This window comes from Lepidochelys kempii, chromosome 12, assembly GCF_965140265.1.
Source record: "Lepidochelys kempii isolate rLepKem1 chromosome 12, rLepKem1.hap2, whole genome shotgun sequence".
NCBI classification, from domain to species: Eukaryota; Metazoa; Chordata; order Testudines; family Cheloniidae; genus Lepidochelys; species Lepidochelys kempii.
Window position 1 is genome coordinate 25,022,490 of NC_133267.1, and position 21,263 is coordinate 25,043,752.

Here is a 21,263-nt window from a genome sequence, read left to right on the forward strand (position 1 = left end):
GGGAGACAATCGACCTGCACTTTCTAAGCACAATCAGCTTCTTGCTCCTAACATGAATGTTCTGAAGAATAGGGGCCCTTTGGGTACAGAGGGTGTGAGTGACACTGGGTTTATTTTTACTGAAGAGAAACGTCTTTAGATGCTAACAAAACAAAACAAACCTACAGACACCACTTTCATCCAGAGATCAGCCCAAGTCACAAAATTCAGATCAAGTTATGAAGTTTGGGCGGGGGGTCTGATTCTGTCGTTTTGGTTTTGTCCATTGTGGAGAGAGGGAGCAGCTATTAAATTAGGATCTGGGTAAGGGTTGGGGTTAGGAAGACGGTAGAGCACTAGTTCTCAACCCACAGCCCATGGGTGCTAAAGGGCCGTGGGGTTCATGTCCCTGCCGCCCAGCCCCGCCACTGGCGTTCTGCTCCTGGCCCCACTCTGTGGACAGATCTTTGGACTCGAGGCACTGCACATGGGGGGGGGGGGTGTTCTCAACCTGTCGCCCAGGTAACACAATGATTAAAAGATTGAGAACCACTGCCTTAGAGGAAGGATGGTTGCAGTGGTTAGGGTGCTAGCCTGGGACTTGGGAGATTGGGTTCCCTCTCTGCCACAAAAATCCTGTGTGACCGTGGGCAAATCACTTAATCTCTCTGTGCCTCAGCATCCCATCTGTAAAAGAAAGCTAATGGTACTTCCCTATCTCACCAGGATGTTATCAGAGTAAATAAATTAAAGATTAAGATGCTCAGATACTACTGTGACGAGAGTCATGTAAGTACATGAGGGCTTAGCTACATGGCAAGTTACTGCCCAGCAAGCCAATATGTGAATCCACAGCACACCCACTTGCGGCTCAGTAATGTCTGTGTGGATGCTGCTACAGTGCACTGAAAGTCCTGGAGTGCAGTTTGGCACACAACGCTTTGTCGTAGCATGCCAAGCCGCCCACTGGAACTTTCACTGTGCTGTAGTGGTATCCACACAGGATGTTACTGTGTGGCAAGCTGGCATGATGTAGATTCCCACCTTGGCTTTCCGTGCAGTAACTTCTTGTGCAGACAAGCACCGAGAGAGAGAGAGAGAGACCCTGTCAACCCTCCTCCAAAATTCTGTGTTGTCTGGATCTGAGGTTTGGGGCTTGTCCTGCTTCTATAGGACAAAGTGCTGCTGGTCATAAAGTGCCTTCAGCTTCTGCCCTGTGCAGCTACACTGCAGTCTCTGTAGACCCCACATAGATGTGTACTCAGTGGAGCCACACAAGATGAGAGCGATGGGGCAACCTGCCCCCCACCCCAAAACAGCAATTTTTTAGCACAGTTCATCAAACAGCTTCAGCTACCGTGGAACTGGAGCCAAGGCTGCATTCCAGATTTATCTTGATCTGAAATTGTTACCAATGCCATTTGAAGCTATGAGGCTGAGGGCCATTGGTGGCTGCTGACTGACATGGTGATAATCTTGTTGCTGTGGTTACTACACATTAGTAAAGAAACTGAGATATTTTTCGGTGTCACTTTTGACTACAAAGAGCCTAATGAGGTACAGTGCTGTTTGATGAAGCAGTGACTGACTTGGGATAGGCAGAGCCCCTTGTTTGGCTTGTTTTTCATCAGCCATGTGGCTTTTGACTTCCCATCAGTGAAAACATGGGCGCCTCTGCCAATAGCCAGGGAACAAAATGTGAGGCATCTGCTGTGGGAGCATTGGAGCTTTGGGTTAACCCTGTGTTTCACCTTCACGCAGCATGGAAAGAGGGTTGAATAAAATAGAAGGGCTTCTCTAAGAGGGGAAAATGCCCTGGCAAAGCAGGTGGGAGTCTGGAGAAACACATTTTTTTCAAGGGAATTTATTCTGTCATTTGTACCCCTCTCTGCTCTCCCTTCTCCTTCCTTCTGTTGCCTTTCTTCTTGTTCCAGTTGATGAGTTTGCATCTTGCAATAGTGAGATGCCCCTGGAATTCCACCTCCCCCTCATGCTGATCCTGTGCAATCTGGCTGGCTGTCAAGAGAGCTGAGGGTCAGGAAAGAGCTAGCAAGCTCTGCCTTTCCTAGAAACCTGTGCCGGCTAAGATGCAAGAGGGGCCAATGTGCTTTTTACAATATTCTGAAGCCAGAGCCACTGTAATGAAGAAATTGTGCAGGTGACTGTAGGCTGGTAGGGAGAGAGGGCTTGTCCATTTGCTTAGCATAGCAAAACTCCTAAATCCAGCCCTGCTACCTATTCTTAGCAGATACCAGTGGGAACCGAGATGACCTGACAAGTATGTCCTATAGCGAAGCAGTAAGGAAGCTGCATCAGAGGTTATCTGCTAATGTGCCAAAAACGGTGCTGGTGCTTGTCGTTTCCTGTGACCGACTCCCATATGCACGGAGCACCAGGTTTATTTGGCCCTGGTAGTGACTCCATAGCTAAGGTAATAAATGGCTTTCCATACCAAACCTGATTCTGAGCACTTGCTCACTCTGCCACTTGCAGTCTTCCACTGGGTTTATGCCAGATGAGGCTGTCTTTCAGAAGTTTAGTGGGAACTGGAAAAGGAGAAACTGGAATGGGAACATGAGAAAAGCAGTCTGAAAAATCATTTCCTTGGCTGAAAGCTTTCTGACTTTTTCTTTTTAAATGTCTCAAAACCAGCTCTCTGACCTCCAATTTTGGTTTATTCTGGGGAAGACAATGAGGAGTGAGGCCTCGGCATGTTTAGAGAGTTTGGAGGGAGGGGCTAATTTCAGAGCTAGTCACTTAGAACTTTTCCATAGCTTAGAGTATGGTATTCACAGAGACACCCACAAGCCTTTCACTGGACTATAGGGAGCAGCTGGAGATGGGACACCTGTAGAGTTTATAATCTCCATAGATCCAGGTATTCAGTCAGATACCTAAACCCCATGCATACAGACTTACTGATAAAGCTTCCATATACTACTTGCCCAAATAGTCCCTCTTTTCCTGTTTTGTGTTGGACTTCCAGGGAAATACTTCCTGCTACTCCCCAGAACTGTACATGGATATAAGCCTATTTGACTTACAAATGGGTCAGTGCATTTACTGATTTTATACCAAGAGTCAGCATACACGAGTTGACTCTTCTTAGGGTTATGAAGTGGTTTATTCCCTTCCCCTTCCCCCGCCCCCGCCCAAGAAATTTAATTCAGAACTTTCACTATACAAGGTAGTTTTATATTTTTAGTTAATTGCTATATCACGTTATGCTGGAAGTTGTTATGGCTGCCATCACAAGGGTCTTTGATCTTTAATGAAGTCATTGACTGATCTATAGCTAATGGGTCTGCTAAGCTCCTTTCTTTCAGGTAAATGGAAGGAGCAATTAAATGCCCTTTTACATAGCGATAGCTGGAAATAATAGGAAACCACTGCCCAAGGCAATGTGCTTCAGGGCCAATAAAATGTTTAGCTGTGTGGGCTAAGGCTTTTCCCTGACTGTAAAACACAGGGGCTAAAGGATTGACTGCAGCAGTATGGTCTGTGTGTGAGAGAGGCAGAAAGCTGCAGACAGTGAAAGAAGCAGTCAGAAGCATGGCCCTGAGAGTGAAGAGAGAGACTGAGTAATTTAGGGTATAGGATTTGCTGGAGAGGCAGGCTCGGAAATTATAAAATGGGAAACAGCCTGCTGTTTGTTTTTACTATGTTCTGAGAAACAGGACTTTTTGTACATTCTTCATAAATAAACAAGGTTGCACCAAGAAATACCTGACTCATTAATCAATTTTTTCTCCTAATGGAAACAACCCAACAAGGCTCTGAAAACTGGCAAATGCTCAAGCCAAAAAGGACAACAATAACTTTCAGATTAAAATCAGTTCTGCAAATAGAAATCTTTTAAATTAAAAATGCCACAAATAAACCTTTTGAAAGCTAAGCAATTAGAATATTGCACTTTGTTCTTCAGAAAAAAAGTCTTTATCTCGAAATATTCTGTTTAAGGTTCTAACGTAAGACTTAACTGTGTCCTCCCTCAAGTGTTGCCACGTGTGCAGGGTTCTTTGGGTTGTGCCTTTTTTGAGGTAGCTGTTCCAGGAAATCTGTAAGGATGCTCAGTACACACTGCCAGCTGCCCAGTTTTATGGGCTCAGGATGTTTTTTTCTTTTTTTTTTTTGTACCTCAGAGGTGGCAATCCTCTCTCTCCGACCACCACTGGCTCCCTGTGGGGTGGGTGGGTGTGTGTGTGTGTGTACACATCTTATTCTTCATGTAAACGTGAGAGAATTCTACAAACCCTATTAGTCGTAACATGAGAAATATGTAAGCTTTCCCCATAAAAACTATTTTGTTTATATAAATACAACATTCTAATGTTTTAAAACACAGAGAACATAGCATTGAAGTTGTAAGTAGGTAACAACTTTCTCTGAGTGTTTTAATTTCAAAGACCAATTTTAATACTCCAAAGCCACTGAAAAGAATGTTTTAATTGTAAGCATTTGGTGGTTACTGCTCATGTTGCCTGAAAGACGTTCTATTGTTTCTTGTATTTGGAAAAACCTGTTAACTAATTTTGTATTGAAAAATCGTCACTTGTTTAGTGCATCTTGGTTTCTTTCTGCTTTTGCATTCCTTTTGATGCTGCCCTGGCTACCTTAACAAACAGCAGTTACTCTGTTTTCAAACACAAAGAACAATAGTACCTCATGCTCAGTGAAGGACACTATACCAAATATTGATCTCTGACTTGAATGCCAGAAAAGCCCAGCAGGAGGTACATAAGATATTTCTGAAAAACTATAGCTTATCACCTGCAGGCCTGGAGATTGCTGTCTATTATTACAAAGATTTGTGCTGGGGGGTTTGCTTGAAGGCTCAAATGACCTCCAGCCTTGAGATATTGTGCCTCTTCTAAGGCAAGAAAAAATGCAGTTTGACCCTTGTGCCCGGCAGTGAGCTCATTTCCTACATCTCCCACCTAAGTTTATGGAGGTGCATAAAAAAAATACCACCCACAGTGATACAGCGTATTCAAAATTCCAGAGTAATGGTGGCGATTAATGGATAAGCTGCTTTTAGCATAAAGATTTAGTGGGCCAAATTCTGTTCTCATTGCACCTTAAGAATAGCATTGGCACCAGCAATAACTTAGGTGGGGTTGCAGAATATGACCCTTAATATATCATGTGCTTTGCTACATGCTTGGATTCACATTAATCCTCCCCCCCACACACACACACACTATTTTCTTTGTACCATGCTCTATTTTAGGCTAATTATTTTTAACAAACAACCCTTGTAAACAATACTTAAAGCCCTTCCAGCTCCCTCCATCAGAGAAGCTAACGGAGTCAGAGTTGTCCCTGTGGGCACAGAGGGTGATAAGGTTTGTTCTCTCCTGAGTCTGCTGGGACATTGGCACTGAGAAGGGGGTCTGACCACAAGCCTCTCCTGGGAATTCAGATTTGGAGGGAAGCTTTACCTTTCATTCAGGGTTTCACAGGAGTCCTTAGCGAAGAAGCTGCTTGGGAGGGGTGTTGAGTTTTCTGGTTAGCGGAGCTCCTGGGCAGCCTGGTCTCGTCCCCTCCTGGGCCTGCTCCATCCACTCTGGGCTCCAGGCCCTTGGTATGGAGGGGGATTGTAGGTGGTTTGCATCACTGTGTCCCCTTCCTGGCATATTTATCACCACTGGGACCTGCAGCCTCAAGTGGAATGAATCTGGCCCAATGTTTTTGTATAAAATTCTGGAAAAGTTTAAATATAGACCCAAAGTTCAGGAGCACTTGGATCCAAGATTGGGATTCAATTTGTTATAAAAGGTCATCTGTAAAAGGGTGGATCTGGATCCAAGTGTTCCTTTGCTGTTGGAATATTTGGTTCCAGGTGTTTTGGGGAAAACACCGTGGACACCTCAAATTACCCTGAAAGTAGCATCTTTCAGAAGAATGCTTGTATGACTTGAGTCCTAACATACAACGTCCCTGATTCTTATGTGGCTGGAATAGTTACCCAGAGGACAATGCAACAGCAATGGAATAATACAGCACAAGTGTTGACCTAGGGCTAAACTAGCCTGTTAAATGTAATAATGACTATACAGGGAGTTAGACTTTAAGCAGGCATTTGAAAGATCTTGTAGAAACATTTGTGAGAATTCACAGAAGCTATGCCAGGTTTCAGAGTAGCAGCCGTGTTAGTCTGTATTCGCAAAAAGGAAAGGAGTACTTGTGGCACCTTTAGAGACTAACCAATTTATTTGAGCATAAGCTTTCGTGAGCTACAGCTCACTTCATCGGATGCATTCAGTGGAAAAGCTATGCAGTATCTTTGAGAGGTGTTTTGGTCTTTTTAGTAGCATTTTGGTGGATGGATATTTAGAACCAATTTCAGCCTCCAAGTTTGAAATCGTTAATATTTTTTGAACACATTACTTTTAATGAAACCATTCCCTATCCCTGCTAGCCACAGAGGATGGCATATATGCCTGCTCTTGGCCATTTCATACCAGAAAGCCCAAAAATAGGAAAAACAAGCCATTCCTCTACAATAATATATGTTTTAATTTTTAGTGCTAGTGGGCATGGGTGAAAGCAGATCTCTGTTTTGTAGCTATATCTACTTTATAATATAGAGGAAGGAATGGAGACGGGTCAAAATGAATTGGAATATCCCAGTGTGGGGGAGTTTTGAATATGGGAGAATGAAGGGTCAGATCTATAGATCAATATGGTTCAATCTCCCTCTACCACATATGTTTAATATTATTTTTCTTTGTACATTAATATTGAGCAGTAAATCTTTTTGGAATCAAATGGACTGTCTTCTATTATACTCCATCCACTTTCACATTCAGATTAACATCTGTATTACCTTCTACTGCCTTTATTCTAGAATCCTGCTTTGCACATTAAGATTACTTTTGATTGCTTTAAAACATCAACAGAATTCCTACGGTTAGTCTTGCAGTTCTTGGGCTCTGCTGCTACTCCTGTTTCATTTACTCTCTGTTCAATCCAGCATACTCCATAGCATTCATGGATCTTTAATCAAAGTAACATTTCAATCAAATTAAGTCTAAGTCAAACTGTAACTTTGGGTCACACTTATCCTACTGACTCCATTGAAGTCACAGGGTAACCACAGGTGAATGCAGCCTGTTACGCTTAGAATCTGTCACTGGGAAAGGGTGATGAAAGGTTGTTAAAAACTGCAAAAAGAAGATGCTTAGAGCAGCTGATGAAATGCTTGTCTCTGACCTTCCTTGCTGTAATTTTCTGAACTTCAAACAACCACACACTTATCTGAAAACAACCCATCTTACTCTTCTCTCTGACTTTTCTGTTTAAATTGATCTGTACGTTTTGAATCACTTTCTTCAAACCCCAGCAACTTTTGTATCCCTTCTTTCCCAAAAGTTTCCCTTCTTTCATTTTCTGTTGCACTACGGAGAGAGCTTCAAAATAGACGTCTCTTGCTGTAGAAGAGGCTTAAAAATCTTCAAAAATGGATTAAAACAAAAATATAATTCTCCATTGGCTTCTAGAACTACTGGTTTCCAGAACTATTCAACACCATTCCACAAGAGCCTTCCATGCACAATAGAAACATGTTTCAAAATGGGATCAAGTCAGCCTGTGAGCCTTGAGCAATCCTTTTTCTGTCATTGATTGACATTTGTAGGAGCTACTCAGTAACTTGCCCTGGTGCCTTTTCTGTGAGTGGGTCATTTTGGAAGAGCCATGGTTTCTCCTTTGAGAACGTTAGGGGGCGCTAGTGCTGGTTATTGCCCCCAACCCCAGCTGCGTGATCGTTACTTACAAAGTTTAAAATACCATCTGTGTTCAGGAGGACTTTTCTATCTGAATCAGTGCTGAACCTGAAATTTTAATGGAAAGATTAATTCACCTCGACTTAGATAGGAATAATTTGATATGGGTTTAAACTGGCTGAACGTCTAGTAATAAAAGCATCAATTCACGTTGATGAGTGTTTTGACAGGTCATGGCATGGGTTGTGATGAGAGGAAGGATGGTCCAGTGGTTAGGTGCTAGTCTGGGATTTGAAAGATCTGAGTTTACTTCCCTGTACTGCCATAGGCTTCCTATGTAGCCTTGGGCACATCATGTAATTTCTGCGTTCCTCTGGGTTACGAGCACTTCTCTATCTCAGTGGGATGTGGTGAGAATAAAATATTTTTAAAGATGGTGGAGTGCTAAGACACTAGAGTAATGGGGGTCAAATGAGTACCTTAGATAAGTGGGGTCTGATCTTATTTAGCATTCTCATGAATGGATGACTTTACGGCCTCTGTCAGCAGACTTTTTTTTTAAAAAGCGTGTTCCCATTAGAGCTAGATGAGGAATGTTGACAAATCCAAAAAACTGGAAAAAAAATTTTTGTTTTGGGCTGAACCAAAAATATTATTATTTTTTAATTAATTGAAAAGTCAAATTTTGAGTTGGCTCAAACTGAAACATTTCATTTCTATAGTACTAAAATATTTCAATTTTTGTAATTGGGTTGAAACTATTTTGTGAACTTGGCATGAATTCATGTATAATTTTGGGTCAACTAAAACTGTATTTCTTGGCAAATAAACTATTTGGTAAAAAAAATTTCACCCAGTTCTAGTTCCCATGTGCTAGATCCAAATGAATATGGCCCTGTGTTTGCAAAGATAAACTGGACAAAAGCATCGTTATAGCTAACATTTTAAAACATGACTGTCTTTGTCTGTTAAGTGTGACAATCACGTTTACATTGTGTTAATTCAAACGTGATTTAATAGAAATTCTAACAGTGCTCTTTCCCAATATAGACAAGATCCCAAAGAATCTTACAGTAAGAGTTTGTTACTCTTTTTAGCATTTTTTTTTAGCATACTTAGGACAGTTCTCTGCAGCATCCCTTCCAATGCTGTTGGGTTTTTTTGTTTGTATTTTTTTTTTTTTTTTGGTCTTATGCTCACACATACGTTATTCTCCACAGCAGAAGCGGCCCTAAAATGAGATACCGGGATCGTGCCACAAAATGATTATTTCTTCCTACCAAATAGCATCCTTGCTAAGATACAATATCATGTATAACTGTATAATCTCTGCAAGCCATACTTGCTGTTTTTCCATACCTGAATTTATTTCCCAAGAACAAAATCAAGAACATCTTTATCAGAAGGCAAATCTGCCTTCTTGTTACACTGGTAGTACCACCTCACCAGAGTCTGACACTCTCCTCCTGTACTTCGCTAGTGTTGGAGCTAGCAAGAGCTGGTGACCTGATCTTAAATGTCTGCCAACTAGATGTTCTTGATAAATCCAGTATGAAAAAAATTCAGTTTTGACCAATTCAACTTCTGGCACTCGCATGCACAAATACTAGTGTGGGAAAAACTAAAGGCCACACTTTGGAAATCTGCTGTGTATACTGAGTCACATGAGTAGCAGAAAGGCATTAATGTAAAATTTTGAGCTGGGTCTACATTAGAAACTTTCACTGGTACAGTAATGTCTGTGGCGGGGAAGGGAGATGATTTTTTGTAACACTTCAATACGGGCAAAAAGGCTAGAGTAGACACAGTTATATCAGTATAAAAGTGCTTTTGCCATTATAGGTTATTTTTCTTGGGAAGTTGGTATAAGTTATACTGGCCAGTATACTGCACTAGGAGGGTTTTGTCTGTATAGATTCCAAGGCCAGAAGGGACCATTATGATCATCTTGTCTGACTTCCTGTGTAACAGGCCATAGAACTGCCCAAAAGAATTCCTAGAGCTGGTCTCTTAGAAAAACATCCAGTCTTGATCTACAAATTGCCAGTGATGGAGTATTCACCACAACATTTGGTAAATTGTTCCAATTATCCTCACTGTTAAAAACGCACATCTTTTATTTCCAGTCCAAATTTGACTAGCTTCAGCTTCCAGCCATTGGATCCTGGTATATCTTTCTCTGCTAGATTTATGAGCCCATTATCAAATATTTTTCCCCATATAGGTTCTTATAAACCTTTTCTTTGTTAGGCTCAAAGAGCTTAGTCTGTTTAGCTTATCACTTGTTTTCATCCTTCAGTCATTCTCGTGGCTTCTTCTCTTCTGTCCAAGTTATCAACATCCTTATTAGATATACTGACAAAACTTTTAAAGTAAACTAGCCCTTATTTTGAGAACTATGTATTATTACCTAGTAGCAAGTAGTTTATAATTGCTTACTAAAGAGAGATGAGATGTTACACTATATATATATTACTTAAAGACAATTGCTTTGGGCCTGATGTTCCACATATTGAAATCAATAACAAAACTCCCTGTCTAACAACAATTTACTAAGAACTGGGCTCCTAGGCCCTATCCAGAGAGAAACTCTTAACTCCTGTTTGAAGGCAGAGGGAATTCCATATTGTGCCTGAGGTCAGAATTTGGCCCTTAGTGATTAGAAATTGCTTATATTTTGTACTTACAAGCCTGGCAGGTTCTTGAGTCATCTGTGTGATTATGCACACAAGATACCTTTTAACAAAAGAGGGTGTACACAGGCATTTACACTGCACTACAGTGACACAACATAAAGCATTACAGTTAAACAATATAAGCTTGACCTCGGCCAACTTGAGCTGTTTGGGAAGAGCAAACCTGAGCCAAACAAACTCACCTTGACTGGGCAAAAATATACAAATCTAAGTGACCATTTCAATAGCAAAAAAGCAGACATACCCTTTCTTACTATTTCTTCCATGCCTGTATGTGTCATGCAAATAAATGTAATTGCAAAGCCTAGAGACTGTAGCATCGAACTCTCCCTAGTTGTCCTCAGAGCTGGCTTAATGTCACTAAAGAGAAGTTTTTGACGGTCAGTTAATAATAAGCAATTATGGTTATGCCACATGATATCATACTATATATTTTAAATACTTGGCATTTTAACTTTATTGTAGATCTTTTGGCTTTCAATTCAATAATGCAGTCTTTAGAGCAGCCAGCAGTGGTATGAAAAGTGTTTTGCAAGAGGATAATTTCAAGTAAAGCATGCATGCCTGCATGTGAAAAAGAGATATTTGTTACATAGCTATATAAAGTCTTTCATATCATTGATATTTACTTAATTTATTCAGTTTCCCTACATATGACCCTATCACTAAGCTTACAGGTGACAAACATTTAAAAAACACATAATAAATCCAGGGTCCATAGTCTGATGTTTTATAACCTTTTACATTTTTTTTTTGTCATAAACACAATTGTACAACTTCACAGAAACATCAGCTTGAACAAAGCCTATACGCCATCTATACAGAAAAACCGCATTTAATATAAGCAAATGAGAATGGGTAGAATACTATGAACGTTTCAAGTTTTGAGTTTGCTCCAAAGGGCATCTGAAAATATTGAGTCAGATTCTCTTTCCCTGTTCAGGCCCTTTTGCATCACGTGAGCTCTCCTATGCCAATTGACAGCTGACATAAATTTAGTGCATTCTGGGCACTACTCTAATACCTACTGGGGGTGGGGCAGCTTTTAAGAATCAGGGAGCAGTAGCTAGCTTTCTGAGGACCCCACCCACCCATCTGCTGAGTGGGTATGGCACAGAAAATAACCCAGCCCATTCCCCCTACACTCCTTTTCTTCTAGCAGCTGTTCAAGAATATTATGGTCCTGATTTTCAAAATGTCAGGTGCACCATTGAATTCCTAGTTTTGATCAATATTGGAACTTCGTGTGCTAATGGGGCATATGTACTTGCACATGGCCACTGGGCAGCTAAGCTTGAGTACCTTGTTTGCACATGCAACTAAGCGTCTGACTTCTTGAAAACCAGGCTGATAATATCCAGCATATTCCTGACATGTAACTCCCTTAGGAAAAGCAATAAATTAAATTTTATTTTAGTATATGGAGTATTTAAAGGCAGTTTACTTTGTTGCTATCTGTACACCATTCCCTTTTGTGTCAATTACCTGAATAGGGATCAGGCCCAAGCTCCCATTAACTAAGGTTTGAGCATAATGGCAGTTATGGTCCTGATTCAGCAAGGTATGGAAGAATGTGCTGAACTGTAAGTACATGATGGTCCATTTTCTTCAATGTAGGTGATAATCCTTTCATCTGATCTTTTTTGAGTTACTAGTGAAGGGAGAGCAAGATTAATCTGTCTTTGTTTAACAAGTACTTACATTCAGCAAACAGTATGTTCCCAGTGACTTTACAATACAGAAGCAGAAGAGTTATTTGAAGGTAACTTTCTGCCCAGTAGCTCTGAGAAAGACATTAGTAAAGAGCAGGCAACCACATCTTTTAGGTAAGTCCCTGATGTTGATAACTCTGGGGTTAGTGAGGAAAGATTAGAACAGTGGGGATGAGGTGTTATTTCTAACTGACTGTGGATCAAGAGGGAAATGAATCTGTTGATATCTGGTATCCATGGCTGATACTTTGTTGCGTAAAAGTGAGAACACTTTTTTGCTTTCCAAGTGATGTTAGATTTCTCTGCTTGTTTTCATTATCTTTTACTAAACTGAAGATTCCCCAGGTCAGGAACCTGGTTTGCTCCATGTTTTAGGCAAAGCTGAGCACATAATAAATCTTCATAATAATAGCTTTGCTGTTTTGGTATCTTCAGCGTGCAGAACTCCAAAAGAGAGAGAAAACAGGAACTGAGTAAAATAGTATTTTTACTGCGATTTACCTTACTGGGGGATTTTACCTTTCATAAATGCCTTTTAATAACTTTTAGGGCTCTTCATGCTCCAAATACTGGACAAGCCAATTAACTAATACTCCCAACACTCCAGTGATATAACCTTGAAATGACATCAGATCTGTCCCTGATAGCATGCTACTTTCATCTCCTTGTATGTATTTCATCCAGTGGGCTTGACTGGGTTCATCAGTGTAGAATACTTGATTATAAACATCATTGTAAAATACTTTGGATGTAATGAGAATTTGGTGTAAGTTCAGAACAAAGTCCTTTATTAGTAAAATATTTAGGGGGAAATATACAGCTGTGTGCCCTTTGTAAAATAGCTAGTGATTTATTTTAATTTTTTAGGGCTGTCGATTAATCACAGTTAACTCATGCGATTAACTCAAAAATTAATTTATTAAATAAATCATGACTAATCGCACTGTTAAACAATGGAATACAAATTGAAATTTATTAAATATTTTGGATGTTTTTCTACATTTTCAAATATATTGATTTCTATTACAACACAGAATACAAAGTGCACAGTGCTCACTTTATATTATTTTTATTACAAATATTTGCACTGTAAAAATGATAAACAAAAGAAATAGTATTTTTCAATTCACCTCCATACAACTACTGTAGTGCAAACTCTTTATTGTGAAAGTGTAATTTACAAATGTTAGATTTTTTTTGTTTGTTACATAACTGTGCTCAAAAACAAAACAATGTAAAACTTTAGAGCCTACAAATTCACTCAGTCCTACTTCTTAGTCAGCCAATTGCTCAGACAAGCAAGTTTTTTTTACTTTGCAGGAGATGTTCTTCTTGTTCACAATGTCACCTGAAAGTGAAAACAGGCGTTCACATGGTACTTTCATAGCCAGCATTCCAAGGTATTTACGTGCCAGATATGCTAAACATTCGTATGCCCCTTCATACTTCAGCCACTATTCCAGAGGACATGCTTCCATGCTGATTATGCTCATTTAAAAAAATTTGTGACTGAACTCCTTGGGAAGAATTGTATGTCTCCTGCTCTGTGTTTTACCCACATTCTGCCATATATTTCATGTTATAGCAATCTCGGACAATAACCCAGCACATGTTCGTTTTAAGAACACTTTCACAGCAGATTGGTACTTTCTTTGTGTTTTGTCAAATGTGAGATTTCTAAAAATAGTGACAGCACTCGACCCAAGGTTTAAGAATCTGAAGTGCCTTCCAAAATCTGAGAGGGACGAGGTGTGGAGCATCTTTTCAGAAGTCTTAAAAGAGCAACACTCGGGTGCGGAAACTACAGAACCTGAATCACCAGAAAAGAAAATCAACCTTTTGCTGGTGGCATCTGACTCAGATGATGAAAATAAACATAAAATAAACGGTCCACTCTGCTTTGGATTGTTATCGAGCAGAACCTGTCATCAGCATGGATGCATGTTCTCTGGAATGGTGGCCGAGGTATGAAGGGGCATATGAATGTTTAGCATATCTGGCATGTAAATACCTTGCAACGCTGGCTACAAAAGTGCCATGCAAACACCTGTTCTCACTTTCAGGTGACATTGTGAACAAGAAGCAGGCAGCAGCATCTCCTGCAAATGTAAAAATAACTTGCTTGTCTGAGCAATTGGCTGAAATAGGACTGAGTGGACTTGTAGGCTCTAAAATTTTACATTGTTTTGTTTTTGAATGCAGTTATTTTTGTACATAATTCTGCATTTATAAGTTAAACTTTCATGATTGCATTACAGTACCTGTATTAGGTGAATTGAAAAATACTATTTCTTTTGGTTTTTGGTGCAAATATTTGTAATCAAAAACATAACGTGAGCACTGTACACTTTGTATTCTGTGCTGTAATTGAAATCTATCTGAAAATGTAGAAAACTTTCAAAAATATTTAAATGGTATTCTATTGTTTAACAGCACGATTAATCACAATTTTTAATTGCTTGACAGCCCTATTAATTTTAAAAATTAATAACTGTTCTTTATAGATTATTTAACTTATGTCAGATTGCTGGGATGTTCAGAAACACAATTTCAGGTCAAGTTTCTTTCTTCTCAGTGGTCTTGGCATGTTGCTCCTTGTGTAGTAGCTTCTTTTGCTGACTCCCCAAGAAGAAATATTTGTGAACCCTTTGCAGAGAGAGGTTTCAAACCTAAACACAGTGCAACTGTTTCATTGTCTTCTTCTGTGGAAACACGTCCATTTCTAGTGCGGAGCTCTCCACATCCACAGACATGCTTCAGAAGGAGTGAATGTAAACATTACTTCATCCCTTTGTATGAATACTTGGTGGAGCTCTACTTTTTTAAGAAAGGGGAAATGTTTTTCTATGTGAATTGGTGTAAAGTATTAGCTTGTGCCAAGATGCCTGGTATTTGACCTTCTCACATGCTTGAAGGACATGGGTTGCATGTAAAGCAGGAAACATGTAGAAAGCTGGGACAATGGGTATTGGGGAGGAACAGAAAGTCAGATTGAAAAGAGATCTGGGAGACACACATTCTAATAGAAAATAATGGTAAGGGAAGGTAGAGTGCCAAAGCTATATTACAAATGGCAACAGTTTCATTAAGCATAGGGGACATCACCATGTGGCTGCATGGCAAATACAAAATTTAACTTTTAATTTCCTGGGAGTATTACTATTGATACTCGATTTTTGTAAATACTTATCGTTGCAAAACCTATATTTTTGGGCTTAAACTGACCTTATAATGCTCTTTATCCTTCGGTTCCCTCTGTTTAATTTTCTAAAGTGGGCGGGGGGATGATCCCATATAAAGAATGGCTCCTGCCATTTTTCTTTTTTCACACTTGTTTAAAAATTGATATTTAAAATCGAGAGGACATGTTAAGAGAGTTCAGACGTGAAGCTAATTTGACACTGCACTTAAAAAGTTAACTACAACTATTTATAGCTTTCTGCAATAAATAAATAAACATCCCCTTTGCTGCCACACTCTGACTTTTACTGAATTCCATAAATACAGCCTGTCTCTCTGTTGCTTCGCATGGATTCAGATTGCTCTCAGACTTGTTGCCTCTTGTCACCTTTATGCCATTCCTTGGCGTAGAGCTGAACAGTCTGGTATAGAATGAAGAAATTTGGGATAACCCCAAAATAGCTGTCTTTAAAAAAAAATACAGTAAGCCCAAGGGGGGAGATCAAGTAAATTTGCTTTCCTGTATGATTATTTTTATGCCTAATTAAAAACATACAAAGGATATACACAGTGGGAAGATTAAAACCAAAGAAAAACCAGGGACATAATACAAAGCAAACTACTTAGCTCATGATATAGGTGGCAAATAGAGGTGTCTGGAAAATCTTTAAGGAGTCCAGTGGCACCTTAAAGACTAACAGATTTATTTGAGCATAAGCTTTCGTGGGTAAAAACCTCACTTCTTCAGATGCATGGAAAATCTTTGAAACCTTTTCCATCAGAAAATACCATTTCAACTAAACTGAATTTTTTGTGTGCAAAATTGTGTCAATTTTGATTAAATTCCCCCTGAAAGCAAATTATCTGAAACAGAAACATTTTGTTTAGAAAATTGTTTCAGGCTTTTAAAAAAAAAAAGTAATTTGAAAATGAAATCTTCCTTTATAAATTTATTGGGTTTTTTATTTTTATATTTATATTATTTTTACCTTTCACTAGCAGTTGTGCATAATATGGTATAAAACAATAGTGGGAATATTCTGTTTTATTTTAAAAAAAATTAAGGGCAGCTGCTACTTAATACAGATTTGAAACATCTTACTTTTTAGTTCAAAGTGTCTGTTTGGTAGTTTGATACAAGATAATAAGATGCTTCGATCTGTACTAAGTAGCAACTGTTCTTAATATTTTATTAATAAATGGTTTCTTCCCATTATTGTATGATGTCAGGATTTAACATGACATGTAATATGTTATGCACTACTGCTGTTGACATGTCATGAAATAATGTAAAAGTATTATAAAAATAAGATACTTGTACTTCAAAATGAAATTTTTTCAAATGTCCATTTTATAGGAAACTTAAGAAGTATTTGTTTTCATACTAGTTCAAAGTGAAAACACAAATGTCAGAAATTTCCCATGAAGTGTAAATTCTGAATTTTAACAAGCTCCATTGGTAAATGCAGTAAACAAATGTTAGAGAAACAACTGCCTTCTTAAGAAATATTTTGGGGAACAGTTACTGAAGATTATCAGTAGAGACATGGTATCTAATAAAGGTTAGCAACAGATATGTAGCTTTATCTTTATAGGTGAATATTTGCCTAAATAGGAATCAGGTTTACACAAATAAAGAATGAATGAGGGATTGTGGTATTTAGGTGACAGCTGAAACTGGTGTTAAAAAAAAAAAAAAAGTTGATAGACTGAAATAAAGATCCAGGAAACATACTTCTCTACTCTTGGATATAAATGAGAGTAGAAATTGGAGAAGCTCCAGCAAATATTTTTATAAGCTCACTTAATTCATAGTCTTTAGGCAAGTTCCTCTGAAGTGGTTGACATAATGCCATTGTTACAACAGCACACAGGGACACACCAATACACTCCAGCCCACTTAGCTTGATATCCGCTGTGGGGAAGGTCGTAGAAGCCGGTTTTCAGAGATCAAATGAGAAACTACTTAGAAAAGCCCAGCTTGAGTAAGGATGCTTAGCATCGTGTCAGGAAATGAAGGTCATGGCTCACTAGCTTGATGGAATTCTTTGAAGATATTACTGCTGGAATAGACTTGTGGGAGAGGGCGCTATAAAGAGGGCATCCAATATTTGCGAAAAGCATATCTGCAAAATTAAGATGCACATAATATGCCTCTCAGGGCTCTGTGCATTTCCTTTCTGACTTCTATAAAGCTGTGTAATACAAAACGCAACAAAACCTAGAGTTGCAAGGCTCACTGCTCAGGACTCTGCATTCATCAAGATTTATAAATATGACTAGGAGGATGTGTTTTAAAAGGAAGTTTGCTCAACATATAATGGCAAATATTGGCAGGGATATTATGCCAATCAACAGGCTATTTAGATGTAGAAGGACATAAGCCATTAGCTAAAGTAGCAAGTATAGTTTTTAGTGCCAATACAAGCCGGGAGAAGATTTGGAGTTAAGCTTTATTTACCTTTTCTTTTCCCTATTTTTCTTAAGCCACAGGGTGGATCTGGCCTTTACTGCTGAGTGAATGGATAGTGGCATAGTCCTCTCTGGAAGATGTAGATGTGGAAGAACTAGGACTCTAATATCATCCCTCTTCCCCTTGACCTTGCGGGTGACCTTCAAGAGCTGCTCTGTCGGGATCATGCTTGAGAGTGGGAAGAGGGCGAGGCTATGCGGACAGCAGTTCTGTGCAGAATTGTCCCCTCAGACAGTCCTTCCTGCAGGGCGTCTTGGCACAGGATAATGTGGACACAAGCCATTTTATGTGGTATGGACACTAGGCCACCACACAGGGCCTCCAGTCTTACCCTTATAATTCAGTCAGGGATAGCTGCCAGTGAAGCAGCTCCGGGGAGCAAGATTCCTGCAGAAGGTGAGCTCTCCTGAGCAGTGAAAAGCTACATGGAGGCATTGGGCCTCTGTAGATCTTGGGATATAGGTAGGTTTAGGGGACCGACCCCACAGGCAGATCCACCAGAACAAAGCCTGGTTCCCCACCATCTTTAGGATGGGGCAATTCTGATGAAATTCTACAAGTAAGGATTCTGAGATTTCTTTTCACTGTGTGCAATTTTTCTGTGGCAAATGTGAAACAGTCTGGGCTATAAATAAGATAAAAATTAGACTAGTGCAAAATTCAGAAAGTGGGAAAGCAAGATGATGTCAGAAAGGGTCTGTCGGGCTCTGACCTTCCCTATTCTGCCCTATCTTCACTGGAATGCCATTGCCAGATGTATTCAGGTCTCCTATCCTACAGAGGATGCAGGCAAAGGGGAAAGGCTTGGGCCAAAGGAGAACAGAAAAAGAATTGAAGAAGAGAAAGGAGAAGAGGGAACTGCCTCTAATGCAAAAACTGCACCAACCTATGTATTTTTCAGAGATACTAAATATAACCTGACACTTGTACAGAGCAAACTCCTTCCTTCCAAAACCATATTTAAATATAGAATGAAACTGAAAAAGTATGATGTTTGTACACTGCATTTATTTAAATGGAAATTTTGAAGGCTGGCAAGCTGAATGGGGGTGTGTGTGTGTACACAAACTTTGTGTATTTCAAAACTAGGGTGAGTGCTATGTCACAATTAAGAAATAAAACCCTAGTCAGGAAGAACAGAGTTAAGGCTGAAAACTTAGTCTGAACTGCCTCCCGGTGCTTAAAATATGTTCACTCTTTATATATTGTTCGCCAATTGAATATATACAAACTAGACTTTCTTATACAACTATATACTCAGTAAGGTACAGTACAGACAATCTTCAGACATGTCTTGATTTTTTTTTTTGTAGTCTCATTTCAGTAATTTTTGACATTGTGAACACAGAGATACTATAAAGTACCTTGAGCCCAATCCTTCAAATGCTTACACACATGCTTAAACTTTATTACTATGACTAAAGTCAATAGTTTCAATGGGACTACGTCTGGTAAGCACGTGTGTCAGTGTTTGCAGAATCAGAGCCTTTGTGAACCTTACCCAAATGCAACATTTTATAATTTAAGACTGAAATGCAGAGCCCTAAAGGATGATGCACCACATCCTCAAGTAAAGGGAAAAGAAAGGCAAGGAAGCAGCAAAATTCACCCAGTACTTACTCCTGATCAGAGATTAGTGTAGGTATTGTTCCTAGAAAGGCTTATTGATCATCTGCTGATGGGTGATATAACTAAAGGGGAAAAAAATTGCGAACAAATTAGAAGGGAATGAAATATATTTTTATCAACTCTGGTAGAAAAAAAGATGGAGAAATACATTTATCAATTGCAATTTTGTCTAAGGAATTAAAGAAACGGATCTGGTTGAATGTTCCCATGGTCAATACCCAAAGGGACATGAGCTGAGTGGAACATGATGACCACTGCTGTGCCTGGTTATCATAAAAATGTGAAAAAATACCTCCACTCTGATGTCAGACTGGCACCATTTTTAAGATTTAAAATTAGCAATGAACAGACTGTTCTGGGAGCCCATGTTTTTTAGTATGATTTTTTCCCCCCAACCACAGCCAGCACTGGATTTGCTAGTGTTGCTCTTCTTGCTTAAAGTGCTGTAGCCATTTAGTTAGCAATGTAAAATTGAAACAGAACATTCACCATGAGGAAGAGTTATTGGGATTAGCATAAGGGAGTAGAGGTGTTGACAGTTATACTTTAAGAATCAGGCTACTGCAGCTGGATAAATATTTATTGGATATCTCAAGTCCCTTTTCCCCCACCCCAAAAATGCAGAATGAACCAAATACAAGTTCAGTATAATCTAAAAAGTAATAGGTTTTGTTGAAGGAGATTCTATTTATCTCAGAGGTCAAAAAGACTTGGCCTGGTTACGCTCCTAGTTAGTAGGATGACATTGTCAAGAAAAGTCTGTCGAAGAGGGCATGAGTCACAGACCTAAAGACCACCCAGAACTATTGCTCCCAGGGAGCAATGGTAATAGTAGAGTACGATTCTATTGCCTACCGACTCAAACTAATCTTGAGTAACCATGGGGAAACTTACTTAGATTTTTTTTTAATTGATCTCTAGCCCCTGCAGGGGTTTCAGCTGCCAACAAAGTCACATTGGTTCGATATAAAACAAACAAACAACCTCAGCTGAAGAGAAGAAAAAAATGAAACAAAGTGACTGCCAGAATATTGGTGTGTGGAAACTATACCAGGTGTAGCTGTGGGTGTGTGGAGACTACCAGGGGCGGCTGTGATTAGCAAATAACTAGATTTTACTGCAGTTTGGCTGACAAAGTATGATGCTGTCAAACCCTTTAAAGGAGCAGCATTTCTCCTCTTTCACTATATTGAGAACAATGTGTCCTCTGAAACATGTTGGGGGGGGGGGGGCACCTTTCTGAAGGAGCCTCAACTCAGCCTCTAAATGGGCACAATTTTCTTTGCGATTTGGGGGTATATGTCAGATTTATTAATACAAACAGCACTCGAGTAGTTCTGCTATCCTTACTTACGTGAGCAGCTCTGAGTAAAGGTTGCAGGCTCAGCCTCCATATATCTACCCATGTTGCGGGTATGAATGCAGATCGCAATCTCAACATTCACAGGCACCCAGAATTAGGTACAAAAAAATATGCTTACACTTTTAGAGGCATTTTTGTAAATTGGAGGTATGCATTTTCAGGTGCAATGCTGCCATTTAAGTCAAAAGGAGTTGTGCCATTGACCTGAATGAGAGCAAGATCAACCTAATGGTGTCTAAGTATAATGGGGAAAAATGTGTACATTTGTGCACATAAGTGTTTGTGCCAATGCTAGTTTACACACACAACTACCAGTGTGCATAAGTACATATGTTTGGGCACCGAGGTTTGCAAATTTTGCCTGCTGTGTTTTATGCTTTGTGGGTTTTTTGGGTGTTTTTATTTCCCCCTTGTATCACATGCATTTGTATCTTGAAATTGCAATATTATCCTATCATTTCTCTCTAGTTACCTTGTAACATCATCCTTAATGTCTCTTTTCCA